The sequence below is a fragment of the Halictus rubicundus genome, chromosome 3 (genome assembly GCF_050948215.1).
Source record: "Halictus rubicundus isolate RS-2024b chromosome 3, iyHalRubi1_principal, whole genome shotgun sequence".
Lineage (NCBI taxonomy): Eukaryota > Metazoa > Arthropoda > Insecta > Hymenoptera > Halictidae > Halictus > Halictus rubicundus.
Window position 1 is genome coordinate 17,766,794 of NC_135151.1, and position 19,106 is coordinate 17,785,899.

The 19,106-nt window shown below is 43.2% G+C and overlaps 1 protein-coding gene across 2 annotated transcripts in view; it reads right to left on the reverse strand.

The window, feature by feature from the left end:
- Positions 1 to 19,106, reverse strand: part of LOC143352878 (uncharacterized) — a 145,847-nt gene that overhangs the window by 69,987 nt on the left and 56,754 nt on the right. For both annotated transcript variants that reach the window (XM_076785855.1, XM_076785856.1), the window contains one exon: positions 5,921 to 5,974. The gene's annotated coding sequence lies outside the window, so the exon portion shown is untranslated. The remainder of the gene's footprint in view (positions 1 to 5,920; positions 5,975 to 19,106) is intronic.

The following is a 19,106-nucleotide window of genomic DNA, read 5'->3' on the forward strand; positions in this document are numbered from 1 at the left end:
AATTTCTCGTACGATTTTTTCTCGCCGTTTCGTCGCGCTTGGAGTGAAAAGTATCCCGACAGCATTGGCGTCCTTATCGTCGCAACGTGGTCGCTTGTTTGTTGTTTACAGAGGTGCCGGTGAATATTAATGCGCGTAGATCCTCGGCCGATGAGGATGACCTTTAGGTTACACTAGGGATCATCTATCGACGGTGGTCCTCAGCCGAGGAAGAGAGTAATTCAAGCGTCCTTTAATCAGGCCGCAACTGGAGATGATCACGTTTCTGGTCGGAGAGTATGCTTCTCCGATTGAAACAACACCTGTTCGCACCTTGTATTCGAATGCGATAAGGATGGTGGCTATGTGTTGGATTTACTGAGAGGAAATTCACTATTTTTTATCAAAGACAGCTTGTCCCAGGGGAACCAAAGGTCAAAACTACTTCAACGACACTCTGTTTTGCAACGCCATTAAAAAGACATTAAAACGGCATTAAAACGGCATTAGAAGAATTCAAGAACGTCAACGTATTGTCTTCAGCTTATTAAAATTGTTAATTAAGAATCAGGAAGGTCTGCATGGTCACCGTTTCTTGTAATTGACGCTTACAATTTTTATCTTGCATAAAGATCCACGGTCTATTCGTTACGATCTAGAAGAAGAATCTTCGAAGGCATCGGACTGCAGATTGTCGAAATTATATAATAATTCTGCTGCAGAATTAAATGATTTGGCAGTCATAACTGAAACTGGATTTTTCATGAAAACGCATGTTCCTCCGAAACTTATTTCCTTGGGGTCCACGCGTATATCGCCGCGAGCACAATGGCTTCTCGCAGGATAAGAATAGCGATCCATCCAAGCAAACCTGAAAATCGTCGAACCGAAAATGGATCAGTTCGCGAGCGAGGCGAGCTCACGCGAACGATCAACAGTCCTAGTTGCCCTGCTAACCGAGGACTCGAGTTGCCTAAATTGCAGCATTCCCCGGAATCATCCTCAAATTTGACGTAACGAACGCGAACGTTAATTAGAAGCGCTCCTCGCTCTGTACTCGGCAATCGAGTATCTTGTTCCGCGGAGGAAGCGCTATTCGAGGAACTCGTTAACACCATGATCCTCGGGGATCGAAGGATCCTTCGTCCTCTCGATCGCCCACACCTCGCGGTTCCCCATCGGTGGCCTTTCAAAAATTCCATTTTCCTCGTTTATAAATTGTCCTAAGACGAAGAGATAGCTCGGAGACGGATGCTTCAGGAGACGATTCAGCTCGGGGGCAAAACTATGGCCTGTTCTAAAGATAGCACGCGACATGACACCATTGTAACGGGCTCGAGAGCTGAAAATAGGGTGAAAGTACCCGGCGCGACGCTTTTCTGCGAGCGTTCCCGACGAACGAGCAGCGAACGCGCCGACGCTAATCGAGCTAAGTTCGTTAGATAAAGCGGAGAGATTGCCACGACCTTGACATAGCTGCCACAGGCTATTCCCCGACGGTGGAATGACTTCGTTCGGCGTTAGCGTCTCTCGCTCTAATGGAGGCACAACCCACGCCTCCGAATTCAGGACCTACTCGCGAGAGCCTCTCCGGAAATGCTCGTGTCATCGAACATAAATCCAGCAAACTGCCACGGTTACAAAGGGTGTCCCAAAATGACCTGACATTTTAAATTGCGCGTCATTTTGTTTTGTGGCGAACGTAGGGTACTAATCTTTGACAACTGGCATCAGGAAGTATTGAGGTTCCGTCATGGAGACATGACTAAAATATTAATATTATATTTTTTATTTATTTTTATATTTGTTTCAATATAAATATTATTTTTAAAGGTTCTACGTATGTTGACTCTCATTTCGTGACCTAACACAAAATTTCGGTTTGAAGAAGAGTGAAAGGATCTATGATTTTTTTCCACCTAGAATGGCCACACATGACCTCCATGTTTGTACGTTGTATTAAAATAAACACATTCATACTTTTCAAAAAAAGAAATGCGGTTTATTTTGGGACACCATGTATTTACCACATCAATTTGTTTCACCAATCCACTTTACCTGTTTGTTGTTGAACAAGTATCTAGGCCTTACCCAATTCGTTCGACCTCGGACGAAACGAACGCAAAAGCAACCGAGGAATCCAAAATTGACAAAGTAAACTGGCAAAACTGCGCTGATAAAAGAGATGAATTGGCGAGATTGGTGCAGGAAATCGATGGAACGTGTCTGTAAAATGAATAATCCGTTTCCGAGCCACTTTCGGCAAACTCGATTACAGCCACGCGCTGTTTCTCGAGGCAGAACACACTGTAAAAGCCTTCGGCGCTTTCGAGGATCCGCCTCCGGTCGGACGACGCGTCGTCGCTCCGAGGAATGTTCGCCGATTAATTTTTTATTAACCCCGGCGGAACTTTCACGGCGGCTTATGCGCCCAGGATAGGTCTCCTCGAAGCGTCCATTAAAACGTCACCGGCAATGTCTCGAACACTCTTCCACGGACGACCGGGAGACGCCGAGCAGCGCAATTAACGCCGTTTCGAACGGCGCACGTCCTCCCCCGCGTTACCGGAGAAAGCGCGAGCATGATTCGCGACGTGTCGGGCCTTTAATTGTTTCGTCAAACCCGAAATGCGAGACGCTGCTCTGTTCGCCGTCGACGATTTACCGTTACCAATATCCTCCTCTCGCCGTTTTGCAACGTATCCTTCCTGCGCGGTGAATTTTTCAACGTCCAACGGACATACTCTCCTCCGAGTGCTCGTTCAACCGATCCTATTTCTTCAGGCTCCGTTTTATTTTTCATACGTAGTCCGACTCTCTTTGCTCCTTCCAGACTATTTTCTAGAAATGGAAGCCTTCGATTCGTCGTCCTTAGCAGCACGCTCCTCGGCAGAACGTATTAGGCTGGCAAGAAAGTAATTTCGATATTTTTAGGTGGAATTAAATCCAACTTTTTTATCAGAGCAATGAACTTCAATCAATAAAATATTTTCCATTTTGTTCTATGATCTTTTGCCATCTTTCTGGTAGCTTCATAATTCCGCGCTCATAAAACTTCTGATCCTTTTCGGTGAAAAACTGATCCAAGTGCGATTTCGGACCATCATCATTAGTGAAAGTTTTACCATTCAAAGAGTTTTGTAAACTTCGGAATAAATGATAATCTGATGGTACAATGTCAGGGCTATACGGTGGATGTGACATCACTTCCCAACCATGCTCCAATAACTTTTCACATGTTACCAAAGATGTGTGTGGCCTAGCGTTATCATGGTGGAACACGATTCCTTTGCGATTTGCCAATTCTGGCCGTTTTTCTTTGATTGCTATGTCCAGTTTTGATAGTTGTCGATAATAAACATCTGAATTGATGGTTTGGTTCCTTGGGAGCAGCTCAACGTACGCAATACCTTTGTAATCCCACCGAATTGACAACGTGATCTTCTTTTGGTGCAATTCAGCTTTCGACGTGGTTCGGGCTGATTCGTCACGCTTGGACCATGATCGTTTTCGAGTTGTGTTATTGCAAACAACCCATTTCTCATCACCAGTGATGATTCGCTTCAGAAAAGGGTCGATTTCGTTTCGTTTGAGATGCATATCGCATATGTCGATGCGTTGCGTTAAGTGGATTTCTTTCAATTCGTGTGGAACCCAAATATCGAGCTTCTTAACGATTCCGAGACTTTTTAAACGATATTCTATAGTTGTATGCGAGACATTTAACCTGTCTGTAATCTCTCGGACAGTTATATGACGATCCGATTCAATAATGCCTTTCATTTGGTCATCGTCAACTTCAGATGATCGACCGGAACGTTGGTCGTCTTCAAGTGATAAATTTCCAGAACGGAATTTTTTAAACCAATTCCGGCACGTGCGTTCTGTTAAGCAATCCACGCCATAAACTTCACATATATCTTTGTAAGCCTCGGCAGCTTTTTTACCTCTACGGAAATAAAAAAGCAATATGTGCCTATAATGTTCGTTTTAGCACTCCATGTTCAAATTGACACAGAACTAACAATTTTAATCAAAATTACGTGTAATTTGCTTCAAAAGTAACCTAAAAGATGCAGTTATGAAATGTCAGAAGGAAAAGAAACGCAACGTGAACAGATATCAATGAAACAAAACATAAAGCATATAGTTCTCGTCTCAATAATTTATAGAAATTCACTATGAAACGACACCGGCCCTTACATTTCTCCGAATATTCTATATTTTACACACTAGATGCGTAAATTCTACAGTCCATCGTAATCTCAGTTTTATTCTCGTTTCTTGCAGAACGAAAACGTCGAATCTCACAGTCGATTAAAGATAGAAAGCGTCTTCGATGAAAATTACTGTGTCCCGAGCATTGCTCGGAGTTCTTAAAAGACCATTGTTTCGTGGATCGCTTCGATCGTCCACAGAATTGCGCGGCTGGTTGGGATCGGTGACGATGGAACAGCTGAAAAATTTGCGGATCGGAACGGTGGAAGCGCGGGCCGATTTTTCATCGATCGGCCGGACCGTTGCTCGCTTCCGGTTCCGTCGAACAATTAGAGCCCGCGCGCAACCGTTTATAACGAGGCATCGATTCTCTCGTCGATCTCATATCCAACAACGACGGCTCGATACCGAGGCCTCATCCGCTGCCTCTTCCCGTCCTTGAGAATAATGCACCCGTTATATTGCGCTTTTTCCCCTCCCCGCCGGCGTCCTTTGTCTCGCCGGCGAAAAATTATGTCGGACCACGCGATCGATGCGCCCGTTAATTCGCCGTTTTATTCTCTTAACCTTTTGCCTGCCTTTTTTCGACCTATCTCGATATTTTTAGCAAACATTTTCAAAGAACAGTCCAGCAGGTTCCTTTCTGTATCGTTGTGGAAATTAAAATTGCAGATACGCGGGCGACAAGACAATTCTTTTTGTGTTACAGTCCTTTCGAGAGGTAATTAAAATACGGTAATAAGGTAATTTAACCTTCCATCTGCCTTTTCAAATGTTTACGATGCACGAAAGAGTATTTTAGAATTTTTCAACCGAGTTTAGCTGTAACGACTGCAAACGGAGGAACAATCAGAGATTACAAAAGCAACCGTTGAGAAAACAAATAACGAGTTAGCTCATTTTCCAGGTAATAGGTTAAGAGCCAACAGCTGATGCAATTAATAGCTGTGCAATCACCCGATGGACGTTATCGGCGCTATCTCAGATAAGAATTACACAAAGCTCTCCAGCTCCCCGTTAAAATCGGTAGCTTTTCGGAGTACGTTGTAAAATGTGGATCGCGAGACACAAGTTCGTTCACTTCGTAATATGCAGATAACAAAAGTGAGCCAGCAGGGAGCTCGACATTGTTACTAATTCAAATCAAATATGTTCTCGTTTTCGCGTATTCGTGGAACGAACTTGTTACTCACCACCCCTGCGTTTAACCCTTTGCACTCGAGCGGTGACTCTGAAGCACCGCTAGACATCATTGTGGCATTATTTCAAAGAAATTTTAATTTTACGAAATATTTGTTACATTACAAAATTTGTATTTAACAGATTACTAAACATTCAAATATTATATGTGGAAATCGGATCAGTTTCGTACGAATAGAATGAAAATATTCTTAGACGGAAGAAAACTTTAGTTTTAGGATGAATACAGCGCCGAGTGCAAAGGGTTAACATATGGTTGCGATCGTGGTGCTCGAACGTTTAAATTGTCCAACAGAGAACCGTGTCGTTAAAGTGCGAGCGGTAGCGGGAACGCGTTAAAACGACTAAAGATAGGAACGCTGGGAGCGCTATTGAAGCGAGCGCGGAATCCGCTTCGAGAACGTTGAATAAAACTGAACCGAACCGTGACCGTACACCACAATCGTAGCCGCGGCTCTCCGCGCGAATAAAGCCTCGTTGTGTTTGCATAACCGCGATAAAATCGAAGAGCGTCGCCGCTTACCTTAAATAGGAACCGACATGATAGATACGGTTCGTGTTGCCGTGCCCCGAATATCTGCAAACAGAACGGACGAGGATTAACAGGCGTCCAACAACAAAGAATACTCGGTTCGAAATAATAAATTATCTCCGAACTCTCCGAAAATACGGTACAATTTTTTCACGGTACCGGACGCCGGGAAATTCCGCAATAAAATTAAACCTCCTCTTACAACATCGTGAAATTTTTACACTGCACCGTTCGCTCGGCAATTCTATTTAGACCGAAAAAATAAAATTCGAGGTGCTCTCCAAACACTGTCAAATTTGTTTACGTCACCAAACGTGCAACAACTCGACTAAAAAACACGGTATCGCGAATGGGCATTATAGGTGGGAAAAAATCATAGATCGTTTCACGCTTCTTCAGACCGATTGAAATTTTGTGTTAGGTCGTGAAATGAGATTCAACATATGTAGAACCTTCAAAAATAATATTTATATTGAAAAATATTATGCAAATTATAGAAACAAATATAAAAATAAATGAAAAATATAATATTAACACTAAACCTACCACGCGCGGTCACATAACCGTTTTTGAAATTTCGTTTAGAATTTCTTGTATACAACGTTACTGTATCGCCATGTAACTTATTGACTTTTCCTATAATATACATACAACCCATTTTTCAATATTCACAACTTTCTTTATTGTTTACTTTCCGAAAAAATTTCATAGCATGTCTTTCTATATTAAGATAGATATATTTTTTTTTTGAAGCGGTCATTTGACCGCTCATGGTAGGATTAGGTATACATGAAATGTCGATAGGTATAGTGTTAAATAAGTATAACAATAATATCTAAATATCACAATATAAAAATAATTCTTCGGTAATATCGCTGTCGCTGTCAACTAGGTTACTTACGGGATTAGACGGAAGTTCTTGTTAAAAGTAGATCTAACACACGTTTCGGTAGCGAATTTGTATTTTTTTGCGGTATCACCCTATAATAATTTATGATGGGAATTAATTAACAGCATTGCTGTTAAGTCGTAGTTTGTAGATACACGCGAATTCTTCCTTGCGTGGCCAATCCTGAACCTTCTCATGTCTTTGTTGCGAGCTTCTTAATATACTATAAATAATTTGTGCACTGTAACAGGCATATAAAACCAATTTTTATATAAATTTAAATATAAATCTCTTGTTTCGCGAACAAATTTCTCGAAATTTAGAAAAGTAATGTTATGACCCGAAGAAAGAGCAGATATAAAAAAATCGTTCAAGAAGTTCCTTGTTAATGCCTGTTACTTTCGAAGTTTTTGTAAAGTCACGTTTGTGGAACCACTTCCTCCTGCTTTCCTAGAACGCCCATTCGGTCCACCGTACGGTGTTACAAAGATTTAAAAAAATTGTGACAGACAGGTCAGCAGATATTTGCAACTGATTTTTGTCAGAATCCCTTCTACATAGTTTGAACTGAATGCAATAAAAATTTCAAGATGGGATCTTTTGAGAACTTTCTAGTTCTGCTCTATTAAAGTCAACCAACCGGCATAGAAAACTGGTACTTAAAAAACCCCCAAAAATATTGTAAAGGACATTATTAACAAACTTTGTGAACATTGATGTAAATATTTACTTATGTTAATATAGAATATCGCGCATAGAAGCTTAAAGATTCATATTTATTGCTCTGACATAATTTTCTTTAGAACAAATATAAACGCACGATTTCGCCTTACTATTACCGTTCGGAGTTTTCACGTATTGATTCCGATACTTGTATCGCTATTAAATGAATTATTATAGGTGTAATTAGTAAACATACCGAAAGAAGAATATTATATCTATTTTCCGACATGACTTTTTTCCACCTAAAATGTCCATTCGCGACACTGCGCGTCTCTGAAAAAGCAAAAGAGAAATTCTCTACGAACACCGTCAAATATTTGTTCTCTATCGAACACACGCACAACACCTCGATCGGTCGCGATTCCTACGTACCGAAAACGAGAACGAGAACGGAATTCCGGTCGGATTAGGGGTCTCGGAGAGAATCGCAACACTCTGACGGAAAAGCGTTTCCCCGTTTGTCAGCCGACGTCCAAACAACGAGTCTCCTGATAGCCGGGAACAAAGCTGTTGTCGCCCGTAAAAACCACACTGCTAAAATATCGCGTTCCCCGGACGATAATTCGCGGCCGATTTTTCAGCTCGCGGTGAACCGCGTCCGGAATATTTATAGGCACTCGTGAGAGAGAAAGAGAAAGAGAGCACGAGGGACACCGCGAGAGAGATGCTCCCTTTTTTCCCTTCGCTCGGATTTTTTCCCCGTTAATCCAACATCCCAGAATTAACCGGATCAGCGGCGGTAGGCTCGCGTTCGCGTTTCCCGTTCGCCGGCTGCATCCGCGCGCGTTGCACGCTGCATCCACAGGCTGCATCCGAGCCATTCGTTCGTTCGTTCACGCTTTATAAATAGACGGTTGAAATTCTGTCGCGTCCGGGCGTGGCGGCGCCGGGTCCACGGCCGATGGATCCTAGACGCGGAATAGATCACTCGTCGCGATCCATTCATTAGGGGACGGAGCAGCTAGCGTTTACAGCGACGACGCCTCTTTTCAGAGAAATCGCTTCCTCGAAACGCACGCTCGCTGGAAAAATTACGCTCGGCTTACCCCCGCGCGCGGTTTAATCTTCGCGGAATTCCGGTCTCGCGAAAGGGAAAATTATGGCGACGTTTCGGTCCCGGTGGGCCTGGGATCGTTTAGAGGAAACGTTCAAAGAATTTTTCTTAGATTTTTATTGGATCTAGTGGATCATTCGTTGAAGCTTGTACCAATTAGTTTGGTCCGGTGAAAATTTTAGAGGTGCAATTCTCGCTCATCTATTTGGAAAGTTGTTTGTTGCACGAGGTGTTGTCTATCTCTCCGTTTTTTGAGTATCTGTTGTAGGCTAACTTGAGGTCTATCTATTTTGAGGCCTATCTAACTTGAGAACTATGTAGATCGAGATATATCTATTTCGAGGACTATCCATTTTAAAGTCTGCCTAGCTTGAGATATATCTATCTTGAGGTCTATCCATTTTGAAGTCTACCTAGCTCGGGGTCTACGTAGATCTATCTCGAGATCTAACTAGCTTGAAATCTATCTCTTTTTATCCATTTTAAAGTCTACGTAGCTTGAGGTCTGTGTAGCCTAAGATCTATCTAGCCTAAGATCTATCTAGCTTGAGATTTATGTAGCTCGAGATCTATCTAGCTCGAGATCTATCTAATTCGATATCTATCCAGCTCGAGATCTATCTACTTCGAGGACTATCCAGTTTGAAGTTTACCTAGCTTGAGATGTATCTGGCTTGAGATCTATCTATTTTGAGATCTATTTATTTTAAGATCCATCTAGCTCGAAATCTATCTATTTCACGGACAAATCCATTTCGAAGGTTACCTACCTCAAGGCCTACCATAAAGTTTAACTCGCAGCCTAACTCGAGCTCTACCTTTCAAGTTTCTCGCGTTAAAAGGCTGCTTCCCGTGGACGCAGACAAACGTGCCTCTATCTTCAGGACACCCGGTAGACAGGGTAGTTTCGAGCGAAGCGAACTTTTTGGTTTTCTCGGTGAAGTCACTGGGAAATGTGACGCATGCATCAGCCCGGAAGTGACGGTGCAGAAGAGGATCGCGTGCGTTTCTCTTTCTCGAAGGGAGCGCGCGCACGGCTTATTTAAGAAACGTCTGCTCCGAAACGAGTAGCACCGGGCGTATTTTCGTCCCGCTGTACGGAGACCAGCGTAGAAAATAAGCTGTGGGCTCGCTGTTGCTCAAAGGACCCTTTGATTGGATCGAGTGGGTGCCGTTCAATCTTCCCCGCCCTTTTCTTCCTCGCCCAGTCATCGCGCCCGCCCTGCCGCCTACCACCCCGACGGCTTTAAAAGACCGAGCTGAATCCACCGGGTATCTTTCCACGGAAAATCATCGTCCCGAGGGACCGAGTTTTCCATTCGAAACTCTTCCCAGGCGCTATTCCCGACTCCGAACCGGGGGAATCATCGATTCTTTCACGGAGCCATCGAAGCGATTCAATTATATTCTTCCGATATCATCGACGATATCTCTTCAACCCCTTCTATTCAACATTTATTTTCGTACAGTAGCGGCCATTAAAACGGTACCGTTGCGTCGTCGAATGAAGAAAAATATTTAAATTTCTATATACATTTATTGAATTATTATAAGTGCCATTTCGTTCCATAAACTTTCTCCATCTTCCGGGCAACTTGCGTTTTTCGGCGAAAAACTTTTAAATACTATGTCGACCAAAGAGTTAAAGTTTTGTGTCGTTATGGGAATTTTGTATCGATCTAAAGAGACGAAAATCTGAGGGTTTGAGACAACTTGCAACAAATCCACCAGAAATTACAGATTTACTTCAGGAATATTAATGCAGAAGAACAGGCGTATTAATTCCACTTATTCTACAATTCGTTTAAAACCTGTGTAATTAACAAACACCGTGTAAATTGAAATTGATTGTTGCAATTTCAAGCTAGAAACGTTACCTTTTTACCTACTAAATTTCATTCAATTATCTCCAATGGTTTAGAAGTTATGATTTTAGAGCGCCAAAATGGCATTTTCGCCCATTGTGCGGCGTCCGTGCGGTATACCCCGCGGTAGTGGGGATAATTCCACGACGTTTATCAGCTAGGCCTGGGCGACATATATACTAGAGAGATCACTGTATTTCCAATCCCCGCAGGGGTGCACGGCATTGAGATCGCGGCGACTAGTCGAGCTCGATGAAACGACAATTCTTGAACGAGCACCGAGCCCGGAAATAAACGTCGCTGAGATTTCGAATTGCGAGGAACAATGATCGAGAAGAAGAGATCGAGGCAACGGTTAATCCCGTTCGTGGCAGAGGGTGGGGGGGGGGGACGCATCGGTGGAAAAAATGAGAAAAGTCGCGGTACGAGATGTAGCAAGCATGGTTTTTCCACGGTATTCGTGATTATTCGCCGGAAGGAAACAAAAGGGGCAATACGCCGACGTTCGTCCGGTTGTTTCGTCGCGACGGCCGACGGGAATATTTCTTTCAACGAGCACGAGCGAAACGAAAGAAGTCTAGCCCGTAGAGAGTTCCATTCTTTCTCTATTCCTCTAGCCTGACTGGAGGGCTAGACGCCATCAACCGCCGTTGCCATTGTCCGGACACGGACACGCGTTCCCGGCGATGCGATGCACGCGACAGCGTTCCCTGAAAAGCGGCTTAATTGCGGTCTACGGTTCCCCAAAGCGAAACGAACTCGCTTGATTGGGCGCGCCATCGCGTTTGATCGGTTCGAGCTCGACTGGACAGCGAGGCTGCTTCCGGTTCGATGTTGTTTCTCAAACTGATGCTTCAACGCTGTTTCTCGGTACTCGTGATAAATCTCTGATTACCGGCAGAAGATTCTAGTTAATGGAACATGTTTTACAAAGGGCTCGAAAAGCACTGTAGAAAATCCCGAGGTAGATACATATCGAACTAGATAGATCTCAAGCTAGATAGATCTCAAAATAGATGGATCTCGAGCCAGATACATCTCAAGCTAGGTAGACTTCAAAATGGATAGTCCTCAAAGTAGATAGATCTCGAGCTAGATAGATATCGAACTAGATAGATCTCAAGCTAGATAGATCTTAAGCTAGATAGATCTCAAGCTAGATAGATCTCAAAATAGATGGATCTCGAGCCAGATACATCTCAAGCTAGGTAGACTTCAAAATGGATAGTCCTCAAAGTAGATAGATCTCGAGCTAGATAGATATCGAACTAGATAGATCTCAAGCTAGATAGATCTTAAGCTAGATAGATCTCAAGCTACATAAATCTCAAGCTTGATGGATCTCAAGCTAGGTAGACTTCAAAATGGATAGTCCTCACAATAGATAGATCTCAAGCTAGATAGATGTCAAGCTACATAGATCTCAAGCTAGATACATCTCAAGCTAGGTAGACTTCAAAATGGATAGTCCTCATAATAGATAGATCTCAATCTAGATAGTTCTCAAGCTAGGTAGACTTCAAAATGGATAGTCCTCAAAGTAGATAGATCTCGAGCTAGATAGATATCGAACTAGATAGATCTCAAGCTAGATAGATCTTAAGCTAGATAGATCTCAAGCTACATAAATCTCAGGCTTGATGGATCTCAAGCTAGGTAGACTTCAAAATGGATAGTCCTCACAATAGATAGATCTCAAGCTAGATAGATGTCAAGCTACATAGATCTCAAGCTAGATACATCTCAAGCTAGGTAGACTTAAAAATGGATAGTCCTCATAATAGATAGATCTCAATCTAGATAGTTCTCAAGCTAGGTAGACTTCAAAATGGATAGTCCTCAAAGTAGATAGATCTCGAGCTATATAGTGATCGAACTAGAAAGATCTCAAGCTAGATAGATCTTAAGCTAGATAGATCTCAAGCTACATAAATCTCAAGCTTGATAGATCTCAAGCTAGGTAGACTTCAAAATGGATAGTCCTCAAAATAAATAGGTCTCGAGCTAGATAAATCTCGAGATAGATAGATTTCAAGCTATATAGATCTTAAACTACGTTTAATCGCGTTTGATCGGTTCGAGCTCGACTGGACAGCGGACTCTCGCGAGGCCGCTTCCGGTTCAATGTTGTTTCTCAAACTGCTGCTTCAACGCTGTTTCTCGGAACTCGTGATAAATCTCTGATTACCGGCAGAAGATTCGAGTTAATGGAACATGTTTTACAAAGGGCTCGGAGAGCACTGTAGAAAATCGACCAATTGCTTGCATCATTAGGGATTGTTTCGTAACGTTAGCCAAGGCTCGACCGAGGCAGCAACAATTTTGCACCAACAGGTTATCCTCGGGATACCAATAATTTTCTTTTTTAAAACGTTGAATGCCACGTCACCCATATATGGATTTTTACGTTGATATATTCATTGTACCAAACTTGATTAGGATCTATAATATGCAAGAAAGTTGGAGGACTACTCGGTATCATACATTTAGTTTTTGGCAATTTTTATTTCATTAACACTAGGTTTACGGAGCATTGAAAGTGAGTATTTCACATTACTTTATAAACATAAGAAGAATGTGTCTATCCAAGTTTGCAGTCATTTTTAAAATAATATATACCTACGGAAATAAGTTTGGTGAGTAATTCCACGTAGATGGATCTTCACAATCTCAATAATTGACGGGTCCCGTAAACCTAGTGTTAAATAACTTCCTTTGATTTCATGGAATTTCGGGGGTTTCTAGTTTGGCGATCAAAGTGTTGATTCTTGGGAAAGAAAAATGAAACGGGCAGAACGTGAAACGAAAGAGGGCGGGGTGCGGACCCCTAAAATTCATAGAGAGGTCTTCGAACCCGCGTAAAGGGACACGAAACACCATAGCGAACCCTCGTTCCATTCCACTCAGTTTCCCCGGGATTCCCGCTCGGAAAATGAGTCACCGGTTTCGGGGCAGCTTGCACATTGCGCGCACAGGGTCGAGATAGAATGGAGGAAAATAAAAGAGTCGTTTCGGAAATCGAGCGACAAGGGAGTCGCGTGACGAGAGACGGGAGACGGGACGGGAAGGGACGAGAGGAGGCGAGACGGTCTGGTAACGCGATCCCCCTTGCAGCACCATAGAGAGAACGAGGAGAGGGGGCTGGCGATAAGAGCAAATTAAATTAGAGCCGCTATCGTCTTCGAGCGGGAAGTTATTCGGTGCACTTCGACGGCCGGTGCGTTGACCCCCGATCGAACGCCGGCACGAGAATGCACCGACGAATTATTTTCAGATTACATTGCCCCGCGAGCGGTCCGCACAATCGAGTTGCTCGAAAACGCGAACATTCGTATCTCACATCAATTCGTTAATCATTCGCTACAACCGGATCGGTCTTGGTCTCGTCAAACCGCTCTCGCAACGGTCGCTTCACCCTGAGGGAACAAAACTTTGACTTGGAATTGTAATTGGAACTCCATGTGCGATTGCAATTGTTTACAGAAGCTGGGAGAGCTTCCGATGATCAACTTTACATTGTTTCAGAACGAACAAGAAATTACGGTGGGATAATCCATGTGACAATAACATTGTACGAGTTGGTCATAGAGAACAGTGTTCTCTCGATAAAAGTCGAAAACACGGGTCTAGGACATATATCGGTCAGGAAATACTATTCTCTGATCCACGCGACCTTGCACTCCTCGGTGACCGAGGTGTCTCTTCTTGGCAGTGGGGATAATTCCGCGACGTTTACCGTCCAGGCCTAGGCGACATATATAGAGAAATCACTGTATGCCGTGCGGAAAGCGAACGGAACGAGGCGGCTCGTTCTTCGGGAAACAACGAGCGATGGAATCGGCCGATCGGAATTTATCGACCGATTGTGTCCCTTCGGCAATGGCGTCCGACACACCTCGATCGGAAGTCAACTGAGACGGCCTCGGGACGATTCGAGTCGATTCGCCCACGCAGTCACCGCCATTTTATGGAAATCGAGCAGCCACCCACGAGAGCCCAGCGATTCCTCTGTCGCCCATCTGGACGGTTTCGACTGAAAAATTCGTGTATCCTCGGCTCGCCGCGGCCGCGACATACTCTCGTAATACCGTTTACGAGGCCTCCACGCTGGAACAGCTCGCAACCCAGGCCCGTCCCCGCGTTTATGCGCTCTTCGACCGTGGCGATCCGCTACCGGACGATTCATTTATTCATTCGTTCACCTTGCCAATCGCTCACTTATTTACCGCAGACAATGGATCCTCTTTAATAGATCCTCGACGTTGCAGCCTTCTCCGGTCAGAGAATTATAAATGACTTATTCTCTTTCGGTTGAAAGTTTGCCTCTCGAGTTCCGAGCTTAGAATTCACACGAGTATTACGGCATGAGAATCAATTACGTTATACTGTCTCCGATATAATTCTCTATGAGAAAGGTACGTGACTTCGAGTAAAGAATTACTCTATTTAGCAGCAGGTTTTCGGAGCACTAAAAGTGACTATTTACGAGTTTACTTTCCATCAGGTCCAAGCTATTTTTCATACGAAGAGAAACTGTCGACTCAACATTTTTAGTATAGAAAGGAAAATATTTATATTTTAGTAAAAATTTATTAATATACGAGCCGTTTATTTTGAAAGTAGCCTAAGTCCGCTTAAATTGAGATATTTAAGGGCTTGTGTTTCAGTAAAATTAAAAATATAGGATACCAATGTGTCATGCTGCTTAAGTGTATCTAACAGAGTTAAATTTACAGTTCCTATTAAAATAGTAGCAATTATTAACCGAATAATATATGTTTTCTTACCAAAAATGGAGTTAAGCCACTTTCAAAGTCAACAGCCAGATTCGTTATAAAATTTAAAAGAGCCCGAGTCCATTCGACATCTTTTTAAAATGCTTCAAATTGAAAACACAATGCTCAATTTACTTTGTATATCTTTACAACGCTTCAAAAACAGTTTATGCAATTCAGGACATTTTCGGACATTAATGGATTGGACATAGCCCATTTTCAAAGCGATGGTTTTAATTATTGAACTAACCGCGAAAACTGACGTGTCCAAAATGATCGTATATACTCTGAATACACTTAACCGCAAATGTTGTTTATGTCAGCTAACTTGTACACGTAATTACGGGCTACAACAAATAATTGACAAATGGACTTGGGCCAGTTTTCAAAATTAACGGCTCATGCATCCAAAGAAATAAGTAGATGTCCGCGGTTAAAAAAATTTCTTTGGACAATCCGATCAACGATAATTGCGAGCGAGGCTCTTTTGAAGGAAGGCGGGGGGAGCTTTCGAGAGAAAGAATTCCGCAGAGAACGAGCCCCGAGGCTGAGGTCGAACTAATTAACATAGCCTAGGTCTGCGGAGAGCGTTAACGGATCGCTTCTGAAACGATCCGAGCATAAAGGAAACGAGTGGTCGTCGGCTCCGTGAGTCACGTTTATTGTTCACCGTTTAGCAGCCCACGACGAGACGAAGCGCGACGCCTTTCTCCGACTGAATTAACGCGCGGCTGCCATGGGCTGCTGCTGGTTTTTCGTCGACGAGATCCACGACGATCCAGGACGATCCACGACGATCCACGTCCGCGCGAGACGACCGCATCGTCGCTCCTGTTACGAGGACAGCGTAACACTTTCGCGCCGATGCGTCGAACGCTCGTTTCCTCGGAACGAAGATCGATACGTCGAGATTCATCGTGGCGCGATACCTTTCCACCTTGTCGCGGCTCGAACTGCGACCGAATACGATCCACTCGACATCGATGTCACGGCCGATTCTTCCGAGCTGTCGCGTGGCCTTGATAGAGATCGTTTCTGCCTCTGCCAATTAATCCGCGTGAATGTCCGAATTTTTTTGAAGGCCTTCGACTTCATTGTTCCGACTGCAAAAGACCGTAGTCAGGACTGTGTTAACTGTTTGCGATCTTTTCGTAGATTGTCACGGGGTAGTCAAAATCGTAATGGAAATTTATTCATCGTGTCAGGAATTCTATTACGTTCCAACAAATATAAAAAGTTTACAGTTTCACGGGGCCGGGAATGCTACGAACGGAGAGAATTTACGGTCTAATCATCGTCGAGTGTCTAGCATAATTCCGAGATCGGCGGGTCGGGAAGCTCTGGCTTGCCGGATGGGGAATAATAAAATAATAATATTGCAACTTGGATGGAATTTACGACCGCTTCTCGGGGACCGTTGACGCTCCCGAGGTCTCCGTGACCGCGTCAGAGTTGAGGATAAAATGTCCTCGAGTATGAATTAGGATCCGCAGATGCAGATTTCAAAGTGTGGACGAGGCTCGTGTCGAGTCGCGTCGGCGCATTCCGATTCAATTGAAATAAGAAGGTCAGTGGTCCGCTGGGAAAGTATCCGAGCCCGAATCTCGTCTTGGAAACCTTGGGGAAGACAATAAGGTGAAATTGAATCGCATTAGATGCTCTGATTCTTCATATTATTAGCGCGTGCTATGGATTTTCTCGTTTTCGTCGCTCGGGCTCGACCTACTCGAAAAGTTCGAGCACGGCTTCGCGGGTCGACGGAGATTAGGCTCGGTAACAATTCGTAACAGCGTAACAGACCCTCGAGGCGGTAAAAAGATTAAAAAACCATCGGACCGCGGTATCTCGGGAACGATAAGTGACAAATGACCGCTTGACAGTCCTCGATAAGAGTAATAGTCGGTGCTGGAACCGTTCGGAACGCGCTTGGACGAACTTTACTTCAAAAGAACAACCAAAAATAATTGTACAGCTCCTTTTAGAAGCGGACCGCTTAGAACGAAGACCGATGAAACATTTCTGTGTTCGACATAAATGTAATCGATCAGAGACGTCCGACCTAGAATATTTCTACAATAATTTGTACAATTTTCAATACATCCAGGACATCCGACCTAGAATATTTCTCGCACTTGCAACACAAATATTTTTAGAAATTCCTTCGATACAAACATAAAAATTAACATACAAAATAAAACGTGAAAACTCAAAGCAGTGGATACATTAGAAAATTTCAGGACACCGGTGTGCTTGTTAGTTTCAGTTTAATAAGATAACTGAAAGGAAAAAGATATTTCTATTTGGCTCCTATGTCCTCTGTAATTGATGCAAACATTTCTTATTTTGCATAATGATCCTTAGTCTACGTATGACGATTTTTAGTGGCTCCTTAGAGTCCCCATTTAACTGCAAAAGGTTAACCCTTTGCGCTCGAAGCTGTTTCAATTCCAAAACCAAGACATCCAACCTAGAATATTTCTACAATTTTCAATACATCCAGGACATCCGACCTAGAATATTTCTGCAATACTTTCTTCAATAATTTCTACAATATTTCTAGAATATTTCTCGCACTTGCAACACGAATATTTTTAGAAATTCCTTAGATACAAACATAAAAATTAATATACAAAATAAAACGTGAAAATTCAAAGCAGTGGATACATTAGAAAATTTCACGACACCGGTGTGCTTGTCAGTTTCAGTTTAATAAGATAATTGAAAGGAAAAAGATATTTCTATTTGGCTCCTACGTCTAGCAATCGATGCAAACATTTCTTATTCTATCTCATTTATTCTAAACATTTCTTCTATATTTTTTTATTCGTGTTATACATACGAAAATGGTGCAATTTATTGGTACGATACTGAAATGTTCAGTAACTTATTAAACACAAACAAATTTAATACTGTAAAAAATATTTTGAATAACGAGTACAGCAATATTAATGGCTCCTTAGAGTCCCCACTTAACTGCAAAAGGTCAACACAGTTGCATTCAAGATTGTTCTCTCTCTCCGAGAAGGATTAAGGATTTCTCTTTAAGATTGTTCTCTCTTCGTCAACGATCGAGTTTCGCCAGCGAGATCTGAACTGCCTAAAAAAATCGCTAGATCAACGGAGATCGATTTCCCGATGGTTTCGCATCGACCAGGCTCGTTCTCCACGAGGTACTATCGCTCGTCGGAGCCGGTAACACGGAAAGGAGGTCGTTCACGTAATTTTCGTTGACTCTAGGCCGATCGGGTGACTCGGTGACAATCGAGGAGGAGCGTCTCGAGTTATCGCGGCTCGCTGCCTGTCCTTTGTATCAATCAACGAAAATTAGATTGTCCCGGCCGCGCCGAGCCACCGATATAAAAGAGGCGCAGCCTTTCTCGAGTTAATGACAAAATGGTCGCGGAAATTGGATCGTCGTGCGCGCGGGGAGCCCCAGCCGCCTGACGCGAAATTGTTTCCTCGTGGAACGGGCAGGGAACGTGTAGAACGAGCCCGGTCGACGGGACCCGCTGATTTCATCGAGGACAAGCCGAAAATGTCGCGCGATTCTCTGTCACCCATCGGGGAAAAAACGAACATTCATTTTGTTCTCCTTCGACGTCGCATGACTCGGACGCGTAACTCAATCTTCGCGTCCACTGCCGACAGCCGAGCACCGGTGTATACATTAAATTCATCCTCGAACGAAAGGGAACGTTCCTAATTGGATACACGAGTTTCTATTTCCGAATGTTCGAAACACTTAATACGCTCGGCGCCGCGTCACCCATATTTGGATCACGGAATTATTTGTGCAGCTTTTAAAATGAATATTTACGTTGATATATTCATTGTACTAAACTTGATTAGGATCTGTAACACGCAAGAAAGT